Genomic DNA, 21,880 nt, shown 5'->3' with positions numbered 1-21,880 from the left:
AATAAAAATTGGATACACTTTTCAAAACTTACACTTTTACAACAATCTTTATAAAATCAAGTGTCCAAACCAAATATCAAAGGCCAATAGCCATTGACACCATATATAAATCATTAACTAGTGCAATGCACCATATCACATGAAATACTCCTAGATTAAATTTTCACTATTCAACTCTTTAAACTCAAAAACATAAAAAAGGGAGTTTACCACAATTTTCATCAAGTTCTCCCAAACTATCTCATAATATGCTCTACTCTTACTTGTATTAGTATTTTGGCCCTATCATAATAACACATATTCGTCAACTCACTCCCTAAGGCCCAAAATACACTTACAATATACAACTCATATAATGCAAGTAAGGAACAAATGAGAATTCCTAATTGACAATTGAAATTGTCATACACATAAGTTTACTCAAAATAAGGAGACCTACTATAAAAGGATCGCGTTTCTAAGCCTTTAGGTGTTTTTCTCTGTCCATACCTCTTGAGCTATTCCCTGTAATTTGAAGATAATGGGGTGAGTATAACTACTCAGTAACCAAGGTCCGACTAATCCATACTAATACATATCAATTAGTTTAAATGCAAGTCGCAGTTAATGTCAATACTTTAGGCCATGTAAAACATTTGAAAATAGATATTCACAATTCTACTCACATAATAACATTTACTTGAGAAACAATGCTTTTGGTACTTTTCATATAAAAAGAGTTGGTCATACAAATCATTGATAAATACATTGAAAGAAATTAAGACTCAACTCGTGATATCATCATTAGGGACATAATATAAACAACAAGTGTCCTTAATCAATATATGCATGATCACACCTCCCTTATATCCTTATTCCTCTAACATGAAACCATGGGCTATAACTTAATGGGATAGTCTATATTCTATGATTTTCCTAACCTAAACACTTGTGAGGGGATTACCCAGCTAAGGTGCACCCAATTCACATATGGAACATGGTTTTCCTAATTTCTCACATTATGAGGTGTTATACACCCTAGACTAGCCTTCTTATTGAACCAGTGGATAATTAGCTAGATTCGAGTCCCTAGTTGAACTAGTGGGACAGTACCTCATTGAACAAGGGGGACAATATATATATAATCGATTAGGCAAACCATCTCACGGATGGGTGTTACCGCATGAATTTTTATCAACTACTTCTCTTCCTAGTCGAACTCCCGCCTTTCAAGATCATGCAATACACATTCATACCATAATTCACACATATATAATTCATAGAACTTCACATTATCAATTTTCATTAAACTTCATCATTACACTATCATTGAGCTTTCTTAATAACTTTTTCATGGAACTTCAAAACAAACAAGTCGTTGAACTCTAACTTCACAATTCTTGTACTTCACACTTTCAAAATGATTAAACTCCAGTATTTTAAAACATCATTGAACTTTTCATAAACAAAAATTCATGTTACTTCTCAATTCACAAAATCATTGGACTCCCAATAAACTTAATACAAAAATCCACTGATTTTGTTCTCAAAGAAATTTTACATCACAAGGCATAAAATTCACATACTTCATCTAGTGAATTTCCTAACAAATCAAGCCATGCTTGCATATCTTTTTTTTAATTTAAACATTTCAATGATAAATCATAAATTCATAAACTAATAAACACACAAAAGTATAAGATAGAATTTTTCCCTATTACCTCAAGCCTTTGAGAGGTCAAAGGCTTCACCCCTCAATTACTCACTCCCAAAGCTACTAAGAAGCTTGAATAGTTCTAATGGTAGTTACTCTACAAGCATTTACCATGCAAAACATCAATATTTATTTTTGAATTATTTTTCATTAACACTTCATCATTTCTTAATACTTAGGATTTATTCTTGACTCATGTAAAAGTACCCATAAGGCTTCTTAGCGTCCTTTAATTCTCATTAATAACATTGAGCTCTTAAATGGACATTAATAAAACCACATTATTTTCAACCATCAAATTTATGAGAATTTTGGACATTTAATGTCTTCTAACTATCAATCATCATAAAACCATAAATATCAAGTTTACTTAGCCTAATCTACTCCCATTAACTCTATTTAAGTCAATGAATTTAGACCTATAGCTTCTATGGATTGAAAATCACCGTTAACAATCAAACCCTAACCTCTACCATTTAGAAAATGGTAGAAGAGAAGAATATTTAAGTAGGAAAGCTTACCTGTGATATTTAGGAGCTTCAAAATACTCCCAATATGTAGTGCATTGCCCTGTATCACATCATATGTTTTATTTTTCAATTGTTTCTAATTCCTTTTTACTCTTATGAGGTATCCCATGATTCCGTAACTTATTTTTACTCTGATCTGAAAGATTTTGATTGATTTAAACATTTTTATTTAGAAAACTTGGGATTCCTTACTTTTGAATTAAACCTTGATAATCATCACTTTGAGTTAAGTCTCTAATTATTAGGAGTTATAATGGTTAACTATGTTTAATGGAGTGAGAATACTACAAGATATTATAGTCATGTAGGTCATCATTGAGAATATTGTCTCCAATCAATCTATCTACTTCTCACCGGCTCTATCCTTAATGGAACCGTTAAAGTGAGGAGGATTCAACCTCGTGAATCTCTTAAGTACATAGTCGATGGAACCCTTATGTTCTTTCTCGGTCAGCCTCATAAAACGCATTAGTCTCTTCGTGTACTCTCTTCATATTACTCCTCATCTTCGTGCCCTTGCACCTCTTCAAGTATCTCAACTCTTTTCTTCTTCTCGTGGTTACCTTCGATTTTCTCAACTGTACCACTATACCTTTCCTCGGGCTTCTTCTCAAGAATCTTGTCATGCACATCCAATCTCTTCTCAATTCTTTCCATCATTGCTCTTAAATTGAGCAACACATTATCCCTACCTATGGAGCGTATGGGTTGTTCTTGGTTTTGTCCCATTTCTACTTGTTCTTCTTCGATTGGAACTACTTCATTCTCCACTTCTATTGAAACTTCTTGTTCTTGTCTGAATAAATTTACCAAAACATTGCCAACTGTGTTTCTCGTTTGCATCATTCTCCCCTCCTAAGGATGGAACAAATAAGAGATTCTATTAGTAAAGCGCACTCACTCTAATAGCATACCTTTTGCATGATGGGTCAGCGAGAATATGGGAACAACGGCTTAAGCCATTAGGTATAGGCACTTTTCAGAGGTGGAATCAACTAGTTCTTCCTATTTGACCTAAAACCGATCGATCTAGCCATGTGCAGGTTGAAGAGAGCTCTAACAGGCCTTGGAGAACCGAACTCATGTATGTGGCAAAATTCAGGGATGACTTGTGGCTAAGGGTGAAAGGCCAACCAAGATTGGATATAGCTGGTTTTCTGCGAAATCTATTTCAGTAGAGCGTATGATGTTGATGGCTCGAGGTAGAGCACTCAATAGGCTAGAGTGGCCCCATTTTGCCTTACCAACCCTAGGGAAACTCTTATAGGCCATTATCATTTGTATAGACAGACTTTTAGGGTGCTAAGATCCAAAGTCGAGATGGAAACAGCCTAGATCGTACGCTATGGTCCCTAAGCAATCACTTAATGGAAAAGGAAGTGATCGAGCGATGGCAACCAGGAGGTGGGCTTGGAAGCAGCCATCCTTTAAAGAAAGCGTAATAGCTCACTAGTCTAGCTCCATGGCATCGAAAATGTATCAGGGCTCAAGTGATTCACTGAAGCGACGAGACCTTGAAAGTTGCTTTTTCAAGTGTCAATAGCAGGATGTTCTGTCAATCGGGGAAGGTTTTTGGTGACAACACCTGGAGATATCAGTAGTGAGAATGCTGACATGAGTAACGAGAAATCCTGTGAAAAACACGATCGCCTGACAGTAGATGGCTTTCTGCATTCAGTCAATCTACGTAGAGTGAATCGATCTCTAAGGAACCCCCGAAAGGGCTGTCGTCCGAGGGGTACACGAAAGTGACGAAGTTGCTTTGACTACAGAACCATGCCTGTCTGTTAGAGTGAATTGGATGATCGGGCTGAGGGCTGCCCCCTCTTTCCCTCACTCTCCTTTCCCTAATATGAACCTTGAGTCATCAAAGCCTTTCTGACTTGGCCTGGCCTTACCACGAGGCGCCTTACACGACTGGCGCTTCCAAAGGCAAAACTCTCGTCGTATTTTGGCTGACACTTTTTGTTATCTAAAGGCGAAGAGTCTTCAGTGGGCGAACACTCGACCCAGCAGGCGAACATACTGGGCTCCGTCTCCGCGCACCTGCTGACACCTTTCGAAACACTTTCGTTTGTGCTCTTTAGTGTTTTTTAGTGTCGTTCAGCGTCATAAATGATCTTTCTCATTTCAGTGCTCGCCTTTTCAATCTTCAGTAGGGGCCTTTAGTCTTTTGATTAGAGTAGGGGTTGCGAGAGAGCAGAGCTAAAGCCCAGCCATAGTCGCGAGTCTGTTTATAGTCGCAACTATTGTCATAATCAACAAGGTTGAAACTTCCAGGAAAAAACTTTTGAATTGGGAAGGCGATCCTCCCGGTGAACTGACCGTACCCCAAACCGACACAGGTGAACAAGTAGAGTATACTAGGGCGCTTAAGAGAACCATGTCGAAGGAACTCGGCAAATGACCCTGTAACTTCGGGAGAAGGGGTGCTCTCCTATCTTTTGATTAGGAAAGCGGCACATACCAGCAGGTAGCGACTGTTTATGAAAAACACAGGACTCTGCTAATTGGTAACACAATGTATAGAGTCTGACACCTGCTCGGTGCTGGAAGGTTAGAAGGAGAAGTGTTATAAGCTTTGAATGAAAGCCTCGATAAACAATGACAGTAACTCTAATTGTCCTAAGGTAGGAAAATTCCTTGTCGCATAAGTAGCGACCTGCACGAATAATGTAACGACTGCCCCGCTGTCTCTGACATGGACCCGATGAATTGAACTCTCCGTGAAGATGCAGAGTACCAATGGCTAGATGGTAAGACCCCGTGCACCTTAACTATAGCTTCGCAGTGACAACCTTGATCGAATGTGTAGGACAGGTAGGAGGTGATGACACACAACGACCAATCCTGAAAGACCGCTCTTTCGTCTAAGGATGCTTAACCGCCACACCAAAAATTGGGGGGGGGGGCGGGACACTGCAATGTAGGTAGTTTATCTGGGGCAAATGCCTCTTAAAGAGTAACAAAGTTGTGCAAAAATAGGCTCAAGTTAAGATTCTGCTCGTGAGCGTAATAGTATAAGCCTGCCTGACTGTGAGACCGACTGGTCGAGCAGAGGCAAAAGTCGACCATAGTGATCCTGGAGTCCCGTGTGAAAGGGCTCTCGCTCAACGAATCAAAGGTATGCCGGGGATAACAGGTTGATGACTACCAAGAGCTCTTGTCGATGGAGTCGTTTAGCACCTCGATGTCGACTCATCACATCATGGGGTTGAAGAATGTCCCAAGGGTTTAGTTGTTTGCTGATTTAAGTGGTACATGAGTTGGGTTTAAAACGTCGTGAGACAGTTCGGTTCCTATCTACTGTTAGTGTTAAAGGGAGAACTGCAAGGAGCCAACCCTAGTACGAGAGGATTGGGTTGGGCCAACCTATGGTGTACCGGTTGTTATGCTAATAGCAGCGCCAGGCAGCTAAGTTGGTATGGAAGAACTGCAGCGCCGCGAGAAATCCTTCTCTATATAAGTTCTCGGATGGGGTTTTTGAATAGAACTTCGATAAGCGAGAGGTGTAAGCACCGCAAGGTGTGAAGCGATCTCGTACTAAACGAAACCACTTTCACTTTAAGAATTAGCACTACAAGAGAGAAAAGAATGAATGAATTTCATTTCCAATTTGAGAAGAAAAAGCCTTAACCCCCAATAACCAATATACTGCAGCAACAAACAAAATCTTTGGGTGACTGGATTGCCCCAACGGGGTCACTCTGAAGCAAAGGACCTTGAGAAGCGTAGCCGTCCCATAATTGATCCTTTAGTAGGTGAAGGGGCATAGAGAACTCCAGTCTCCCTTGGCAATAGTTTGTTTTGCCTTAATGAGTGGGAGAGGTAGCCGAATTAGGATATCGCTATGGGCACCGACTTCGCAGGAAATTGCGATCCTAAAAAAAGCTTCCAGATGAGAATAAATCCTAAACTCAAATTAGATCTATATGTGCAAACGATAAGGAGTCTTCATGTTTTGTTTTTCATTTATTGGCTTTATACAGATTTCATACTTGGTTTATTATAGTTCAATTGGACTTATTATTAGCTACTATGGGCTCTCAACCTTTAGACTTTGAGTTTTTTGACTTTTTCGACAACGGAGCTGACAGTCTTCTGACCTTAGAGTCTGAATCAAGTTCTAAATCTCTTGCTACTTTTCGAAATGAGATTCTAGTCGAGAACAAGACCAAGATATATAATAGAATATGTCGTCTTGAAAATATGGCCTATTAGAATATTCCTCCGCAGAATAATACCGGTGACTATGAGAGGGAGGTTCGAGAGCATTTGAATCAAGCGCTCAATGTCGACCATTATCGAGAGTATGGGACAAAGAGTATAAAGAATTAGAGTTTCTAGAAAATAAAGCCTTGTCTTGTTGCAGGAGCGACTCCAAGAACTAATGATTAACGAACACAATAAAGCACGCATAATGGAACTCTCGCCTTATACTGACATCAGAAAGGAAGCTTACCTTTTATATTCAAAGCAAGGTAGAGCTTGTAAGCAGCTTAGAGCATGCTTTTCAACGTAATCTCATGGAGGGGAGTCTCAGCTCATTTATTCAAGACCTAAACGCTCACGATAGGCAATCTGCCATTTACCAAGAATTCTATCGAGATTTTACAGATGAGGAGTATAGGTGTTTTATAGGGCTGCCCCTCCCCTAAGCTGTTACCCAGAATTCGGACTGGCTTTTTCTTCTTTCTTTCTCATCGGTTCTGTTATTTTGTAAAGCCCCTTGTGCGGTTGAGGGTAGCTAACCGAAAGGAAAGCGGGTAGCACTCGGTTCAAGTCGTTCCTTGGTTGTTTTAATGGTTTTCAAGTTTTGTTAGGTTCTTAGTAGCAGTCAGCGACCTTCTTGATTCTTTCTTTTACTTTAGAATGTTTGACTTACGGTTCTCTCTTCTATTTTTAATTCGCCACTCAAATTGCATATGTAAGGCCTCTCTTCCTAATAACGCATCAGGGACATCCTAGATTATAGTGTTAACGGCACATGTGCGACTGCTACTGAGGCTGAGGCTAATATGCGACATCCCTGAGGAAGGGATACCAGAGAAGGGATCAAGCCCACACTCAGTTCAAGGCTTTAAAGAATGAATACCTGAGTGAATAGGAATCCAATAGTTCTACCAGCCTGGGAAGAGGAGTCAGAGGAAAGAAAGCTGATATAAACAGCTCCATATTAGCGAATTGCCTCTTTTGCCCGTTGGGTACTGTGAGGAGTTTGCTCCATCTCCGATACTTATCGTCGAGCTGCTCCCTGCCTATCTAGTGGGGACTGCTCGCCCTACCCTAATCGAATTTTCAAACTCATCTATCGGTCGGAACAATTCTCGCTAATCTCTGAGAGACGATGTTCATTTGATGTTGATTCTTTTTCTGGCTTACCCAATAGCCGCTTTGATGACTTTCTTTCCTCATCACGAAAATGAAGCTTTCGATCAAGCGGGTTCAACTCGTTCTCGTGTTGGCTTCTTAAACCAAACAGATACTGGTTCAAGAAAGGATGACATGGCTGACTAGTGAGGATGCCCAGGTTCGGACCTTATATTATGAATACCGAAACTCCACTTCTTGCGCCTATTGGTACAAGTGGGTTAACTCGTTGCCGAAGTCCTTCCTTTACCACAACCAACCATACCTTCTTTTCAGTGGCCTATTCCTTTTGTGCCTAATGTTGGGGTTCTTAGTTTGGTGGTGCATCACACCTGAACAACCACTACTAAAGCCTGCTACATTGGGGGCACTAGACCAAAAAGAAATGTTTAGGATCACAATGGACACCCTTATCAATCAGGTTTGTAGCACGCACCCGCAAGCAGAGCAAAGTGGTTTCTAAAACATCAACAAGCTCGGCAGGGCTTATAATTACAAAGGGAACTCCAATTGGAAGGCTTTCAAAGTAACTTGGCCTATTGATCTTGACCACTGGTTCCATAGCAAATGTAACTTGCCTGTAAACTATTCCCTCAGCTGGCACGACATTGAGAAGAGAATTGCAAATATCTTCATTGGTTTTAGAAAATTGAATCCAGTCCTGGAATGGTTTGCACAAGGAAGGAAAAGGAGGGTCTCACACCGGTGTAAAATAAAAGCAATTTCCTTAGACTCAGAGATTGCATTTGCTGGCCTTTAACTGGCTTTACAAAACAGGCTTTTATCACAGCCTTAATCACAGGATGGGAAAAGTATCGGCTTGGACCCTAAAAAAAAGAGATCACCATCGAGACCAGTACTACTACTAGATTACCCCTGTTTTGTACACACTTTCAAACTAGCCAGCTGGATCTCAAACTGGAGAAAGACTCTAATTCTATACCTGGGGCTGGGAACTTACAATCGATAGAGGGGCTTGCCACAGAACGTCCATCTTATAGGTATAGAACGATCATCCTATAGAACGGACATTACAATGAAGAACGGAAACCCATTACTCTTTGAAAGAAGCTTGCTTGACTATAGAGCTCTCTTTCATATCACATTACTTATTCTATAAACTTCCTCACCTCCTCACCTGGGAAGGACTCACTCAATAGCTAACTCTTTGCTAGCAGGTTAGCTTAATATACTTAATATCCCATGCTTACTCTAGCTTACTTGGGATTCCCTAATCCTTTCTTAGTCGATTATCCGGTTATTGCCTCTTCTTCGAGTTATGCCCCCAAAAAAGGAAACCCCTAGCTGAAAAAGCAAAAGCTGCCTTAGGGCTTATCCCCTTTCGCTTCTGTATGGGTATGCCCTACTTAGGCTAATTAGTCAAGACCTAATTGGTCAATCAGTATACTGAGACTTCATTTCATTTTTAGATCTGTTTGAGACTCCTTAGCTACTTTCCTTCTTGGTCAAGTAACTTCTCTCCTAAACTTCTTTGATTGAACAGGTGGAAGACCTCCGATGCATCCCTAAATAGGGCTATTAGGTCGTACCTATGAAATGCAAACTCATTGCGAGACTCTTCAACCGTCTGACTTGGTCTCATGCTTCTCTTGATAGCAGCATCCAGAGCAAACAAAGCAAAGGAATTTGAATTCACTCCACTACCTTCTAGCTGCTTTCCAGATTCGAAAAAGAAAGCAATCTAATAAGTTGCTTACTTCATTTTACGATAATCCAAGTGGAGCTCTGGTATTAGTAGAACTACTTCTTCATTAATTCCCACATTGGGCGTGGGACTTAAAAGTTATAAGACTTGAGTGGGAAGCCAGTGCCTCAGACGTGGCCCTTCCTTCAATCAAAGAAGAAGCAAAAGAAAGGGAACCCTTAGCGATCGGGAGATAGTGGCTGTATCGCTTGAACGAGAAAGAAGAGGGAAATCCATGTTTTTGTTTGTTAAATCCATAGTTTTACAACATGGGAGTCTTAAGCATATTAAAATGACAAAACAGCCCCAATCCCTTTTGCTTTAGATGCAAGTCTTATAACCGGACGGAATTGCTTAAGCGAAGTAAACATTTACTTTTTCTCTCGGAAGGGAAGTCCTAGAGTTTACGCGGATATGGTATACTGGATTGGAGGTACGATTAGCTATTGTTAAGCATGAGGGTTAAACCATGCATGATGGATTCTTTCCAGTGCCAGGCGAGGAAGCGAAGCAGCATCATCACCTCCCCTGCCCGGGAGGCTCCCATCACTAGCTCCATATAAGCCCCATGGAATCATTCGATCTAAAGCGAGCCTCAAAGCAAGATCTTTCTCCTCCCTTTGGGATGCTTCTCACGGCCCTCAAACTATTAGGACGGACTGGTGAACTCGACCTTGAAATGTATCTGCTAATTAGTGATCTTGACTGGATAGAAGTAGGAGAGGGGATCGCTACAGTTCTATCTCTATCTCCCGGGTAACCAACTGTGTGTCATCACGTGCGTGCCACGTGGAGGCAAATTCCGGACCTATTATGAGGGAGTTCTTCCTCAAAGGCTGCAGGAGGGGCGGTCAGAGCCCTACGATTGTCATCAACAAGGGATTGGATTTTCCTTTCCCTCCATTGTTAGAAGACATCTTTGTTGGTGAGACAAGAGAGGTATTGTAAGAAAGTTTGTTGGTGGCCATAGATGAATATAAAGACTTCATACCTAAACGCACTCGAGTCCTTCAACAATCGACCTGAAAGTCAAGGACAAGTGGCAAGTTTTGCTTTGAATCCGGATGTCCGTGATCAATAACAGTTCATTGCCATAATGTTCAAGTTGTTTAGGTGCCATAATGTTCGAGTTGTTTAGGTCTCTGCTTCATTTCATGTGCGGTGAGATTATTGTCTCTGTCTTTTTTTCCTTCCTAGTGGATTGTAATCGATAGACCGAGCCCGCTCTTCTTAGGTGTGAATTTTTGCCTTTAGTAAGGACATCGACCTTGTTATCCTTATCCTGATCGGGCATTCCAAGGTCTTCTGTGCATTTCGTCTAGTATCAGACGATTCTATTTATTTATTCTACGAAAAGAATATCCGAAAAGAAAGCAAGTGGTGCATCTATTCTCCTAAATAGAGTCTAAGTCCCCGTTAAGCCATTCAACGAGGTAATCCTGGCATTAGATTGAGGCAAAGGTGGCTATCCCTTTCTGTCTTTCCTGGTTCAGTATGAAAAGATTCAATCTTACTGGCAAGATTGTTCCCAGGTCATTACTCTGAGACTAGCATCACATTGAGTGCACCAACCGGAAGGATCGAAAGGCAAAGGTGAAAGCCCAAATCCACGCTCTGGTTCTGCCTTTCTATGAAAGGGCACCTATTGCAGTCACCCACGTCGAAAGCAAGGAGGAATTCAAAAAGCAGGCAAAAGCTAGGAGTCAGGGGCAAGCAAGGGTCAGCCCAACAGAAGGAAATTCAAATTTGTCCAATTACAAATGAAGAAAGATACATTCCAACTGCTCCTAAGGTAAGGGCACGTGTCTACTGTGAAAGCAGCTCCCGGAGCTATAGAAGGTTTCATTTCTTCCGGCCAAAGTAAAATGAATGAAGTAGGAAAGTGGTCTCATCTGAGATAGGAGTATAATGCTTTATTCGTTTCATTCACTATTGAATCGGTGGTATTTCAAATTTTAGTGGCATTGTATTCGTTAGCCTTTTACTTTGCTTTGCTGTTGCAATTCTTCAGTGAAGAGTCAATCCTTGTTCTTTTCTTAGTGGCCTAAGAGCAGGATTGGGTGCAGGAACCTAGGTATTTTTTACCCTTTCTCGTCACGTTTTGCTAGTGCTTGCTCCTGGGTCATTCGTAGCTAAGAGAAAATGAAACTATAAACTCAGCCTTAACCAACACAGGAAAAGCTAATTAATCATTCCTGATCCAACCTCAATCGGGTTGGAAAAATAAGGATGGCGAGATCTAACTAATCAGCCTTCCGCCTCCCACTAAAGCGTATTAATATTCTTAGTGAATCGCCCTCCATTGATTGATACTTCATCCTCTCCACCACTTACATTCTCTATAACAGCAAAGAGCTCGCAAAAGAGGACATTAGATAGCCCAAAAAAAAGCTCAAGTAGATACCTACTTTCAACTTTGTATATCCAGTTAACAAAGGAAAGAAGAGATTTCTCCTAGCCCCTAACAGCCAAGCGAACATCTTGGCCCAATTCTGAATTCTCTAGAAGCTTGCCTATTCACTGGCAAGAGAAGATCTCGCGTTTATGCCGGGTAGTTGCACTTACTAGGGGATTCTACTTAGACAGGATTTGCTCTAGGTGGTAAAGGTCAAAGAATTTTTATGGCTTGTAGAAAGACGTCGACTTCCAAGGAGGAACTAAACGCAGGATGGCTTACTTAGAGATTACGAAGAATATTTCTTACGCACATGCAATATCAATGAAAAGATAAAAATACCTAGACTAGACATGGCAGAAGCCCTCTCCCTACACTTCGGGCAGCAACGTATTTTCATCTTGGCCTTTTTCTCAATCAAAATCGGGATGCCCAATCCTATTTAGTGGGGCAAGGAAGCCTACGGGTTGATCGACTTAGTAGAAATATCGAAAATCCAGCAAACTAAGTCAGCTTTGCTTTCTCGATGGACCTTTTCTTAGGAGGAAGAATGCATAGGAAGCATATAGAGTTCATCTAACTCTATTTATTATATTACATTCCTCTTGTTATCATTTGATTCATAATATGCAAAAACTCTCCCAAGCTAAAATGCTAAGAAGGGAGCAAAGAGCCGAATCCTTTCACTTGACCTTTCTGCTTTGTTTGATCGCTGGGACGAGTGAGCCAGCGAAAATGCCCATACAAATGGTTGCAAAGGAAGAGATAGATGAGTGGACTTCGGCTAAGATAACAACGTGGGTAGCAAGCGTTCTAGTGGCAGTAGTGATAGCAAGAGTGAAGAGGGCCGCTAATAGTTCGAATTCCTTCACTAATGGAACTATGACTCCTGCTCCGTAAACTACGCTCACTGCCCCCTGGGTCTCGTCTCAAGCTGTGATATAGACGAACTTTCCTGCCTCTCGCCACAAATCTAGAAAAAGGTAGCTAGTGCCCCTAATCGAATGACTTGAAAGACTTCTCCGTAAAAAGCACTATTGGATTAGCTGCTTACACACCTACTCTTAGTCTAGTCTTGACCCGGGCTTTTTAGGGATTCCTTGAAACCGGAGCAAGAACTGCTTTCTAGTTAGATAGCTCCTCGACTTCAGTTGAGCCCATGTCAGCAATTTTTGACTTGCTGGAAGAGGTAAGACTACCTCTTCCCTTCTTCAAGAGAAGTGAAGTGACCTGTGGGACCAATAAGAAAGCAGTCTTGAATCGAATCGCACGGGACCCATCGATAGGTCACTCTCACCAAGACATCTGCCCTGTCATCCCTCTTACTAATCATATTTCGATGACAGGGAGAAATGATACGAGACAAACCGAAACGGGTTAGAGAGATGAAAACAGATAGGGAGTAAGGTATTTTCCTGTAGTGGAATAATACTGCATCACTTGTTTTAAATATAAAGCAACAAAGAACAAACCAAACTTTTACCCTAACTCACGAATCCGCTTAACCAGGTAGTGTAGACCAAAAAGACCTCCTTAGTTAGACCATCAGAGACTATCAAAGGTAGAATGTACTTCACTCGCGAGTCTTCCATTTCGAACTCGTGAGAAGGATCCTCTACACTAACATGAATGAGCAGCTCCTTTTTAACTAAAGAAGATACAACCGATCTTTTAAAGGCCTTTCGCTTATTAATAGCTTGGTACAGACCTTCGGGTTAGTGAAAGTACAAATTCTTCCAAAGCTGTGCACATTAGATTGCCTTCAAAAATCCTATATCACCCCTCTCTTTCTTTACAGTCGAGAACTTCGTGACTCCCCTTATAGGCACGAAGTCACTCATATAGCATATATGAGGTAGCTTCTTGCTTACTGTTTACTTGCGCTAATGGCTGACTTAAAAGCCAACCTGGAAAGCTATACCTAATTCAATTCGCCCTATCTTACTTCTCAATTAATTGAGGGTGAGGTTACGCCAAGGTTAACTAAGTCTAAATCCCCTTTCAATGCCTTTCCAGCGGAGCTATTAGCTTTCACTGGACTTCTCCCTTTCGTAACAAAAACGACATTATTCCCAACCACCAAATTTATGAAATATCCTCTAACTATCAATCATCATAAAACCATAAATATCAAATTTTACTTAATCTAATCTACTTTCATTAACTCTACTTAAGTTAGACTCATAACTTCTATGAATTGAAAATAACCATTAACAATCAAACCCTAACCTTTACCATTTAGAAAATAGTTTCTTTTTCTTTTCATTATCTGGTTTACATTCTTGTATCATTATTTTTGTTAATCTACCATTTTTCCTTATAATTCTGTAAATTTCCACAATTAAATAAAAAAATAAAGAAAAATAAAAATAATAAACCAAAATAAAGAAAAATCAATTCCAATAAATAATGATGTAATATGAATTATATATACTAATGCTTATTAGAGTGCAGCATTATATCATATGAATCAAAAAAGTAAATGATGAAAATAATTGAAAAATTAATTATTCAAAGAATAATTTAAATTACAGGAAATTATAAGAAAAATGATAGATTAGCAGAAATAATTTTACAAGAATATATACCAAATAATAAAAAGAAAAATAAAATATGGCTAAATCAAAGAGTGAAATAGATCAACAAGAACAATTATGAAGAAAAGGATAAACAAGAATATGAATACACAAATAACACAAATATGTTAGAACCAGATGAAGTTATGTTAGCATAATATGAAACTAGACAAATATATATAGGAATGGTTAGATTTAGATTGTAATATAAATAATAAAAAAAATAAGAATGAGCAAAAACCAACTTTAATAACATTAATAGAAAGAAACAGAAAGAAACATAGATTCTCTACCTTATGTTATAAGGAAAAAGAGAGGGGAAAAGGCATATAAAATAATACACATAAATTATTCACCTATAAAGGACCAAGAGAGGATGATTGAAATCTTACATATTAGGTAATGAAATAAGTCACAATTCAAAAAATATAATTTTACAAACTAAGCAACCAATTGCTACTAATGCACAATCTGATATGTAAGAAAATAGAAGACAGAAGTATAGGAATGGCCTTGGTATTGCAAACTTAAATTATTAAATTCATTAATTTAAATATTTTAAACTGAATATGAAATCATATAAAATATAAAAGTAGCACGATTTGATGGGCAAAAAATAAGGAAAGATTTCAAGCAATTTCACATGAATTACAAATAAATTACAAAGAGAAAAGTAAAGACAATTGAAAGAAAAGATTAGTAAGAAAAAGAAGCAGCAGCAGCAGGAGAAGATGCAATAAAAGCAGGAGGAAAAGAAAACAATCATCAACAATTATTAACATTAATTATATTAAATAATAAATATTTATAACAAATATAAATTAATGAATTTATTAAATTAAATACTTTACATGGAAATTAGTCAATATAAATATTAAAATATCACATATTTAGAATATGGGACTAGAAAATTATCCATAGTTTCCACACACATCTGAAAAAAACTACGAAGACAGCAAAACCCAAAAAAAAAAAAAAACAGGAAGGCACTACAAGTTCATCTGCTGGAAGTGGAGCCAAATAAACATAATAAATTTAACTTTTGAACTAACATAAATTATAGATACAATGATCAGTATAAATTCACTTAACCTTCATATAAATACTTTGAAAAATTGTCACACTATACATCATGAATAATTTATGCAGAGAAATCGCAACTTGGCACCAAAAGGCTTGCCTTTCTCTCAAGAAAGGTGCGCCTTGTGAGCACCTATGTGAACCCATCGCCTCTCTTCACATGAGAGGATGAGAATGTTTTGCGTTGTGCTGCCTAAGGCACAAAGGCGAGCGATCACCTTTAACATTGACCAAGACATACAATAACTACATGCATAGTTCAAACTATAGCTAGAGTACCATTGGATAACATTCCAAGACATAAGTCAATTGTTCAACATGCTCATTTTGACATCTTCCACCAACTCAAACATAATATTCATCCTAAAAATTACCCTCATCATGAAACCTACTGTTTAATACCTAGTTAGTGCAAAATACTTCCATATCCAAAGACATCTCAAATTTAAAGTAGCAAAAGGAACACCTCAAGAATAGAGAAGAAAAAATTTCCATATGAAAATAAAATAAATCAACTCCTGACATTAAAAAATGAACAAACTCCCTAAAAAACCTAAAAAAAAAAAAACTTACATTAAATTGTGCATCCAAGTTAGCTTGCCCTTCAATGATACCAATCGGTTCTTACATAGGCTCAGGTTAGCTTGTTCACTGAAGAGACTCAAGCTCTTCAAAAAAAATCCATCACGAGAGAAGGGAGACATGCAACAAAAGAGGTAGAGTGGAAAGAAAAATTAATTGTTATAAATGTTAGTTAATTTAAATAAGAAAATTTCATAGCCTAAAACTTCAATTATTCCCAAAGTTAGTTCTGAACCCAGTACACAGACACATAAGCTGGAAGGCAAACAAGGAAGTAGCTAAACTAAGTAATTAAAGTGTCTTAAGTTAAAGCAATGCGTGATTTATTCCTTAACTAGGAAGAATGAACTCAAGCTTAACTCGTCCTAGGAATGTATGACTCAAATTCTTTCAACCAATAAAAATTGAGAATTTTTTGAACGTATCTTTGAAAATTACAATTTTGGCCCAAAACTTTTGACCTTAAAAATCCCAAAATCATAGCTCAGTGTTTTAAAATACTCATTTTTGTGAAGATTAAGTGACAAAAACCAACAAAAATGAGGGTGAAAAGAAGGTAAGAAATATCACTCATCAAGAAAACATTAATGAGTTCATCATGCTCAGAATGATAATTATGCCAATTCGATTCTCCATGCTCAACCTGAAATGATTCTCATGCAACTAGAATATTCAGGAATCAAACCCACTAAACTTGGATAGGCAGATAACCACACAAAGAAAAGTGTTTACTCTCATCTCACTAGCAGTTAGGGGTAAATTTCACTCAAGTCCACTTATCTAATCATTCTATCATAGGCTTGTACATATTCTAAATCTCCACCACTTATTATCATAATGCATACATGAATCAAAAGGTCTTTCATTTGGTTGTAATGTAAAGGGTGAAAAGCGGATGTAGGAATGCAAGTGAAAAGAAAAAGGGTATAACACATAGATAACAGTTATTTCCCAAACCAATGACATGGGATCCATAAGCATAAGCTAGGTTCAAGACATGGAAAACATACAATACTAATCAATTAAGAGCAAGGTGATTCATAACTAAGCAAACAATAACTCTTATTTCTTTTCTTCTTTTTTTTTTTTCTTTCTTTCTATTTTTTTCCACATTTTTTTCACATTGCCTATTGCCTTTTTTTTTCCTTCTTTTTGACAATCTTCCCTTGGCTTTTTCTCCTTGTGTTCTTTTCTTTTTGACAATTTTTTATTGGCCTTTTCTCCTTGTTTTCTTTTCTTTTCTTTTCTTTTTCTAGCTGCTGCAAAACAATCATTTCAACTTTCGCCTTCAATTCATTCACAATTTATATCGAATATTCAATACAACTCAGATTATCCACAACTTGAATACTAGACATGCAAATGGATCCCAACAATAATATAGCATAACTTGCATTCCTGGAAAGCATGAGGGAGTAAATAATGAATGGAATGAAAGAAAATAACCAATAGGTTCAAAGTGGCTAGCAAAGGATACAATCATGTTAGGTTGGCTATTTGGCTAGACTGGCTATTTTATACGAATGCCTTTATCATCTTCACAATACATATGCAAAACTGGCTATGATAAAGAATAAGAACAAGTTCTGAAGAATGAAATAGAATAAGTGGATCATTCACACTAGAAAGGAATCAATATAGGCTCAAAATAACCTTCCATATGGGCTATGTTATCCCCTAGCTCAAGCAAACCAAGTAGAACATTCTATCCTATCCTAGCTACACTTGAAACATCCAAGTCTAATGCTTCAAATCTCATTGGCAATCTTATCAAACCAAGCATCCTTGAATCAAAACAAAACTTTTATTTAATTTTCTAAAGCTTTTTCAAAAACAGAATCAGAAAAATTTTGGCCAACTCATAAAACCATGCAAAATGACTTAAAACACACTCCCCTCCCCCCCTTTCAAAAATACACTCTTAAATGTTACAGCCTTCAATCCCGACAAACTTAACTTATCAACCTAAATGAATGCAACAACTAAGAGAAAAAAAGCTTCAAAATGTCAAAAAACCTAAATGCAATCCAAACTAAATGTAATGGATTTTTTTTTTTTTTAGCTTTTCCCACTGGATACCTCCCCCTCACTTAGACAATTCCCAATCAGAGAAATCAACAAGCAATATGATAAGTAAGAGTGAAGGAGAGGATGCAACCTAATTTAAAGTGCTTCAAGCACTTAAAGTTGAAGGTGTGATCTCAAACAACCAAACATGCAATCCTTCAAGATATGCTCAACATCAATATCAAGATCTGTTCAAAAACATGAAACTTTGAGTATGACTATGGCAAGAGAGATTCAAAGATTCATGCCGTGAGAATTCTAAAACAAACAATAGTCACATTATTAATGAATCACCAAAATTCCTCATTCAATTCATAAAGTCGATTGACTCATAAGTGCTACCCAATCTAAGATCTAATTAATTATTAAACCTTATTTTAAGTGAATAATTTGTAAATTAAAAGAAATAAGTAATATTTTGGCAAAAAAAGAGAAAGAAATAAGTAAAATTATTATAATGAGTAGACTTAACTGCATGTAAGTATGTATGCATCCAAAGGTATAAATTAAAATTATGAAAGGACGAAGGGCAATTTTTTTTTACTGAACAGATTCTTAAGGTCAAAGGATCCAAAGAAACCTAATAAAATCAAATGCAGAATTGAAAGTCAGTATAAAATGAAAAGATATTATCAAAAGTGCATACTAGAGTGCTATTCTTAAAAAATATTACGAGACCAAGACTCATTGGCTTCCTACTGAAGTGTTTAATTTTTGTGAGGGTAAAATGAAAAATATATGAAAATTGAATTATGATGATGATATATAAATTCATTCATTTCATTGATCAACAATATACGGATTTGATGGGATTATAATTTTATTAAAAATATATATGCCTGATGGATTTGTAATGGATATGAGTGATTTTAAATAAATGACCAATAATTCACACAACAGAACAAAAAGCTAGAGTTTTTAATCAAGGCAACTTTCTTCATATCTGGTAAATAACAGTAAATACTTCATTACAAAGTTACTAAAAAAATTGCTCAATATGAATAAAAATATCAAAGCTCATCTTCTTCATTGATCGAAGTGACGAGGCTTTTAACTAAAACGAGGAGACATAAAATAGGTATCTTCGTCATTGATAAAAATGTGACATTTATGTCCCACTTACTAGCACACCTCAATACACAGACATACATAAGATTGATTCTACAGAAAGGGAATAAATGGAGAAGTAGGAATACCAGATAAGGCAACCATGTCCCCTAGCAGAGAGGCCGTGAGATTTAATGTTGGAGATGAGAGTGCTGAGTGAAGAAAAAGGAGATTTAATGTTTGCAGCAGCCAAGCTAGATGCTGTCTTTGAATCTCTTCTTTCCAGCTTTACTTTCCAGGCAAGTCCTCCAAGCTTCAATATAACTAAATATATGACAGAATTAGTTATTAAATCTTTTGATATATAGGGATGTATTAATTAATTAATCAGAGAGAGTGAAAACTACGTCTATGTGCAAAGTGAACTCACAAGAACAATAGAGTCACGAGCAACAATGGCTACAATATCAGCACAGGAGATGACACCAGGGCATTCTTCGCTTGTTTTGTCCTCACTAACCTCCAAATTTTATTGTCGTCAGGTAGCATCGCCTTCACACTACTCTGTCCTCGACCTCCATTCGCCCTTGCCCTCTCCTCCTCCAAATTTAATTTTACTGACATTTTTTTCTCTATGGAGAACAAGTAATTGAGCACCGCCATGCTTGATTCAATAATCAGCAAATTATGATAGGATTAAACAAACTAGAAATAAATTTCAACATAAATCATTTTAAACCTGATTTATTTCAACACGCAAGCTGAAAATTTAATCATTTATTTAGGTGTGTGAACATTTGTCACTTTGAGTTGTGAGATTGGTTTTTCATCATCATCTTCTTTTTACTTAAATTTAGAATTTAGAGTTCAGGGCCTAATTGGATTGGGTTTTGCAGGGTGCTATGCTACAGTCCAATACGTGGAAAAGGGGAAAAGTTAGGGGACACAATTTAAGCGATTCAGAGGATCGAGTTCCATCCCTGTTCCTTTTCTCCTGAGAACAAATCGAAAAATAATAAATCTGTCAAGTGTCAAAAAAATCAGGCCTCCTCTAGAAACTAAAGAAAAGAATGGGACTAGAGTGCAAGTTGCACCCGGGTCTCTTTTTTGCCAGAACGTAATAGTTGAAGGTTCTGGAATCCCACAATATGACCTCCTCACTCGAAGGCGAGAGGCCGATATTCCACATGCCCTCTCAATAAGCCTGCTTTCTTCTTGGTAATTGGCACATAATAATGTTGGTTCAAGCAAATACATTGTTACACATTCAAAGTTTTTTGTGGATTAAAAAAAATCAAACTTGAGTGTTGAGAAGCAGTACAAGAAAGAAGGCTGGGACCTGGAGGGGTCGAGAAAAAAAAGAGAGAGAATCTGATAATACATTTACTTCATATAACAGATTGTGGAGTTTGTTCAATATTTAAAAAGATTTCACCCAAATCAAAAGAAACCCACATGGGAAAATTGAAACCCTTACCGGAGCAATCTGAAGGAGGGACCCGGGACGAGCAAACTAAAAAGGAGTCCTCCATTGAGGAGCATGGTAGCTATGAAAACCCCAGCGTGTAAGATTACAAAGACTGAAACGATCCGAGCGTCGCCCCTGTGCCAGAGAGCCAGATTTGAAAAGGGAATCCTCCATTCTTGGTGATCATCGGTTAGAAACAAAAAGCAATCTGGAGGAGGGAACCGGGACGAGCGAATTAGCGAAGCGAGGTCGCCGGAGAAAAAGAAAATAAGGCGGTGGCATTCTTGAGAGAGCGGTAGGGAGCGAGGGGGAAGTGAGGAGTCGACAAATGAGGCGGTGGGTATTCTAGTATTCTTGAATCTTCATAGACGTTGGTATCCCGAAGTTTGAAATAAGTTTAATTAGTTTTAATTAGGATAGTAAATATTTATTAAATATTAATGTGAGTAAATGAGATTAATATTTGACAGTTGGGGGGGGGGGGGGCTCAGTTTAAAAACCTGAACGTAAAATATAAATGTAAAAGAAAAGTGATCATGTTTCGACTAAGAAGAGATGCTATACTTGTTATTATCATTATCATTATTATTATTTTATTTCTATTATTATTAAAATCTTGAATAGTTTTCGTTGTTGTTTTGTTCTATATAATATTTTTGTCTTGTTAATTAAAAGTAACTAGTTAAATTTACTTTTTACCTTTTGATTAGTAATGAATTTTTTATTTATAGTTATACGTGATAAATAATATGTCTTCATAACTCCATTTATAAAATACAATGACATCCAATCCAATTATGTTAAAATTATATTACTTTTTATTGATAAATGATTGTTGTTTAGTTATTATCTTAAAAAAAATATTTTATTATTTTGAAAACCGTATAGCTCTTTTTATTTTTTGTAAAAGAACCATGAGATAATTAAAAAAATTTGTAAAATTATAGAAATATATGAAAATATCATAAAATTTTAAAATAGATAATAAAAAATTTGTAAAATTATAAAAATATTAAAAATATCATAAAATTTTAAAATAATAAAATAATAGATTCTTTTAACAAAAGAAATCACAAAGATATCATCAAATGTGGGGTATTTATATGAATATTTGAAAAATGATTTTAAAAAAATAAGTAATATATTAAATATTTATATAACTAATTAAATGAAATAAGCACTCTGGACGTTACTTATATAATTTCCTCAATAAAAAACTAGAAAAAGAATCTAAACATTAGTTAATGATTTATTACTGGCAGTTTGTTGTAAATTTAATTTACTAGTAGTATCATTATTAATTAGATCGATTGATTTATTGATTTTAACTTTTTTTTTTCACTAACGGGATTTTTTAGTTAAATGTT

At 37.1% G+C, this 21,880-nt stretch overlaps 1 long non-coding RNA gene across 2 annotated transcripts; it reads right to left on the bottom strand.

Annotated features, from left to right (window-relative positions):
- Positions 1 to 166: 166 nt before the first annotated feature.
- LOC129307289 (uncharacterized) lies at positions 167 to 20,803 on the bottom strand. Of its 2 annotated transcripts, XR_008592333.1 has the most exons (6): positions 20,523 to 20,803; positions 19,476 to 19,677; positions 19,195 to 19,369; positions 18,090 to 18,186; positions 15,923 to 16,017; positions 167 to 504 (listed from the first exon to the last, which is right to left on the bottom strand). It is a non-coding gene; the product is annotated as an uncharacterized LOC129307289 (long non-coding RNA). The 2 variants fall into 2 exon arrangements; XR_008592332.1 differs by lacking the exon at positions 20,523 to 20,803 and having other exon boundaries at positions 19,476 to 19,704.
- Between the last annotated feature and the right edge of the window lie 1,077 nt (positions 20,804 to 21,880).

This window comes from Prosopis cineraria, unplaced genomic scaffold, assembly GCF_029017545.1.
Source record: "Prosopis cineraria cultivar Desert tree isolate PC_DT_omini unplaced genomic scaffold, ASM2901754v1 PC3, whole genome shotgun sequence".
NCBI lineage: Eukaryota > Viridiplantae > Streptophyta > Magnoliopsida > Fabales > Fabaceae > Prosopis > Prosopis cineraria.
The sequence above is the reverse complement of the archived record's forward strand: the minus strand, read 5'-3'. Positions and strand labels throughout refer to the sequence as shown.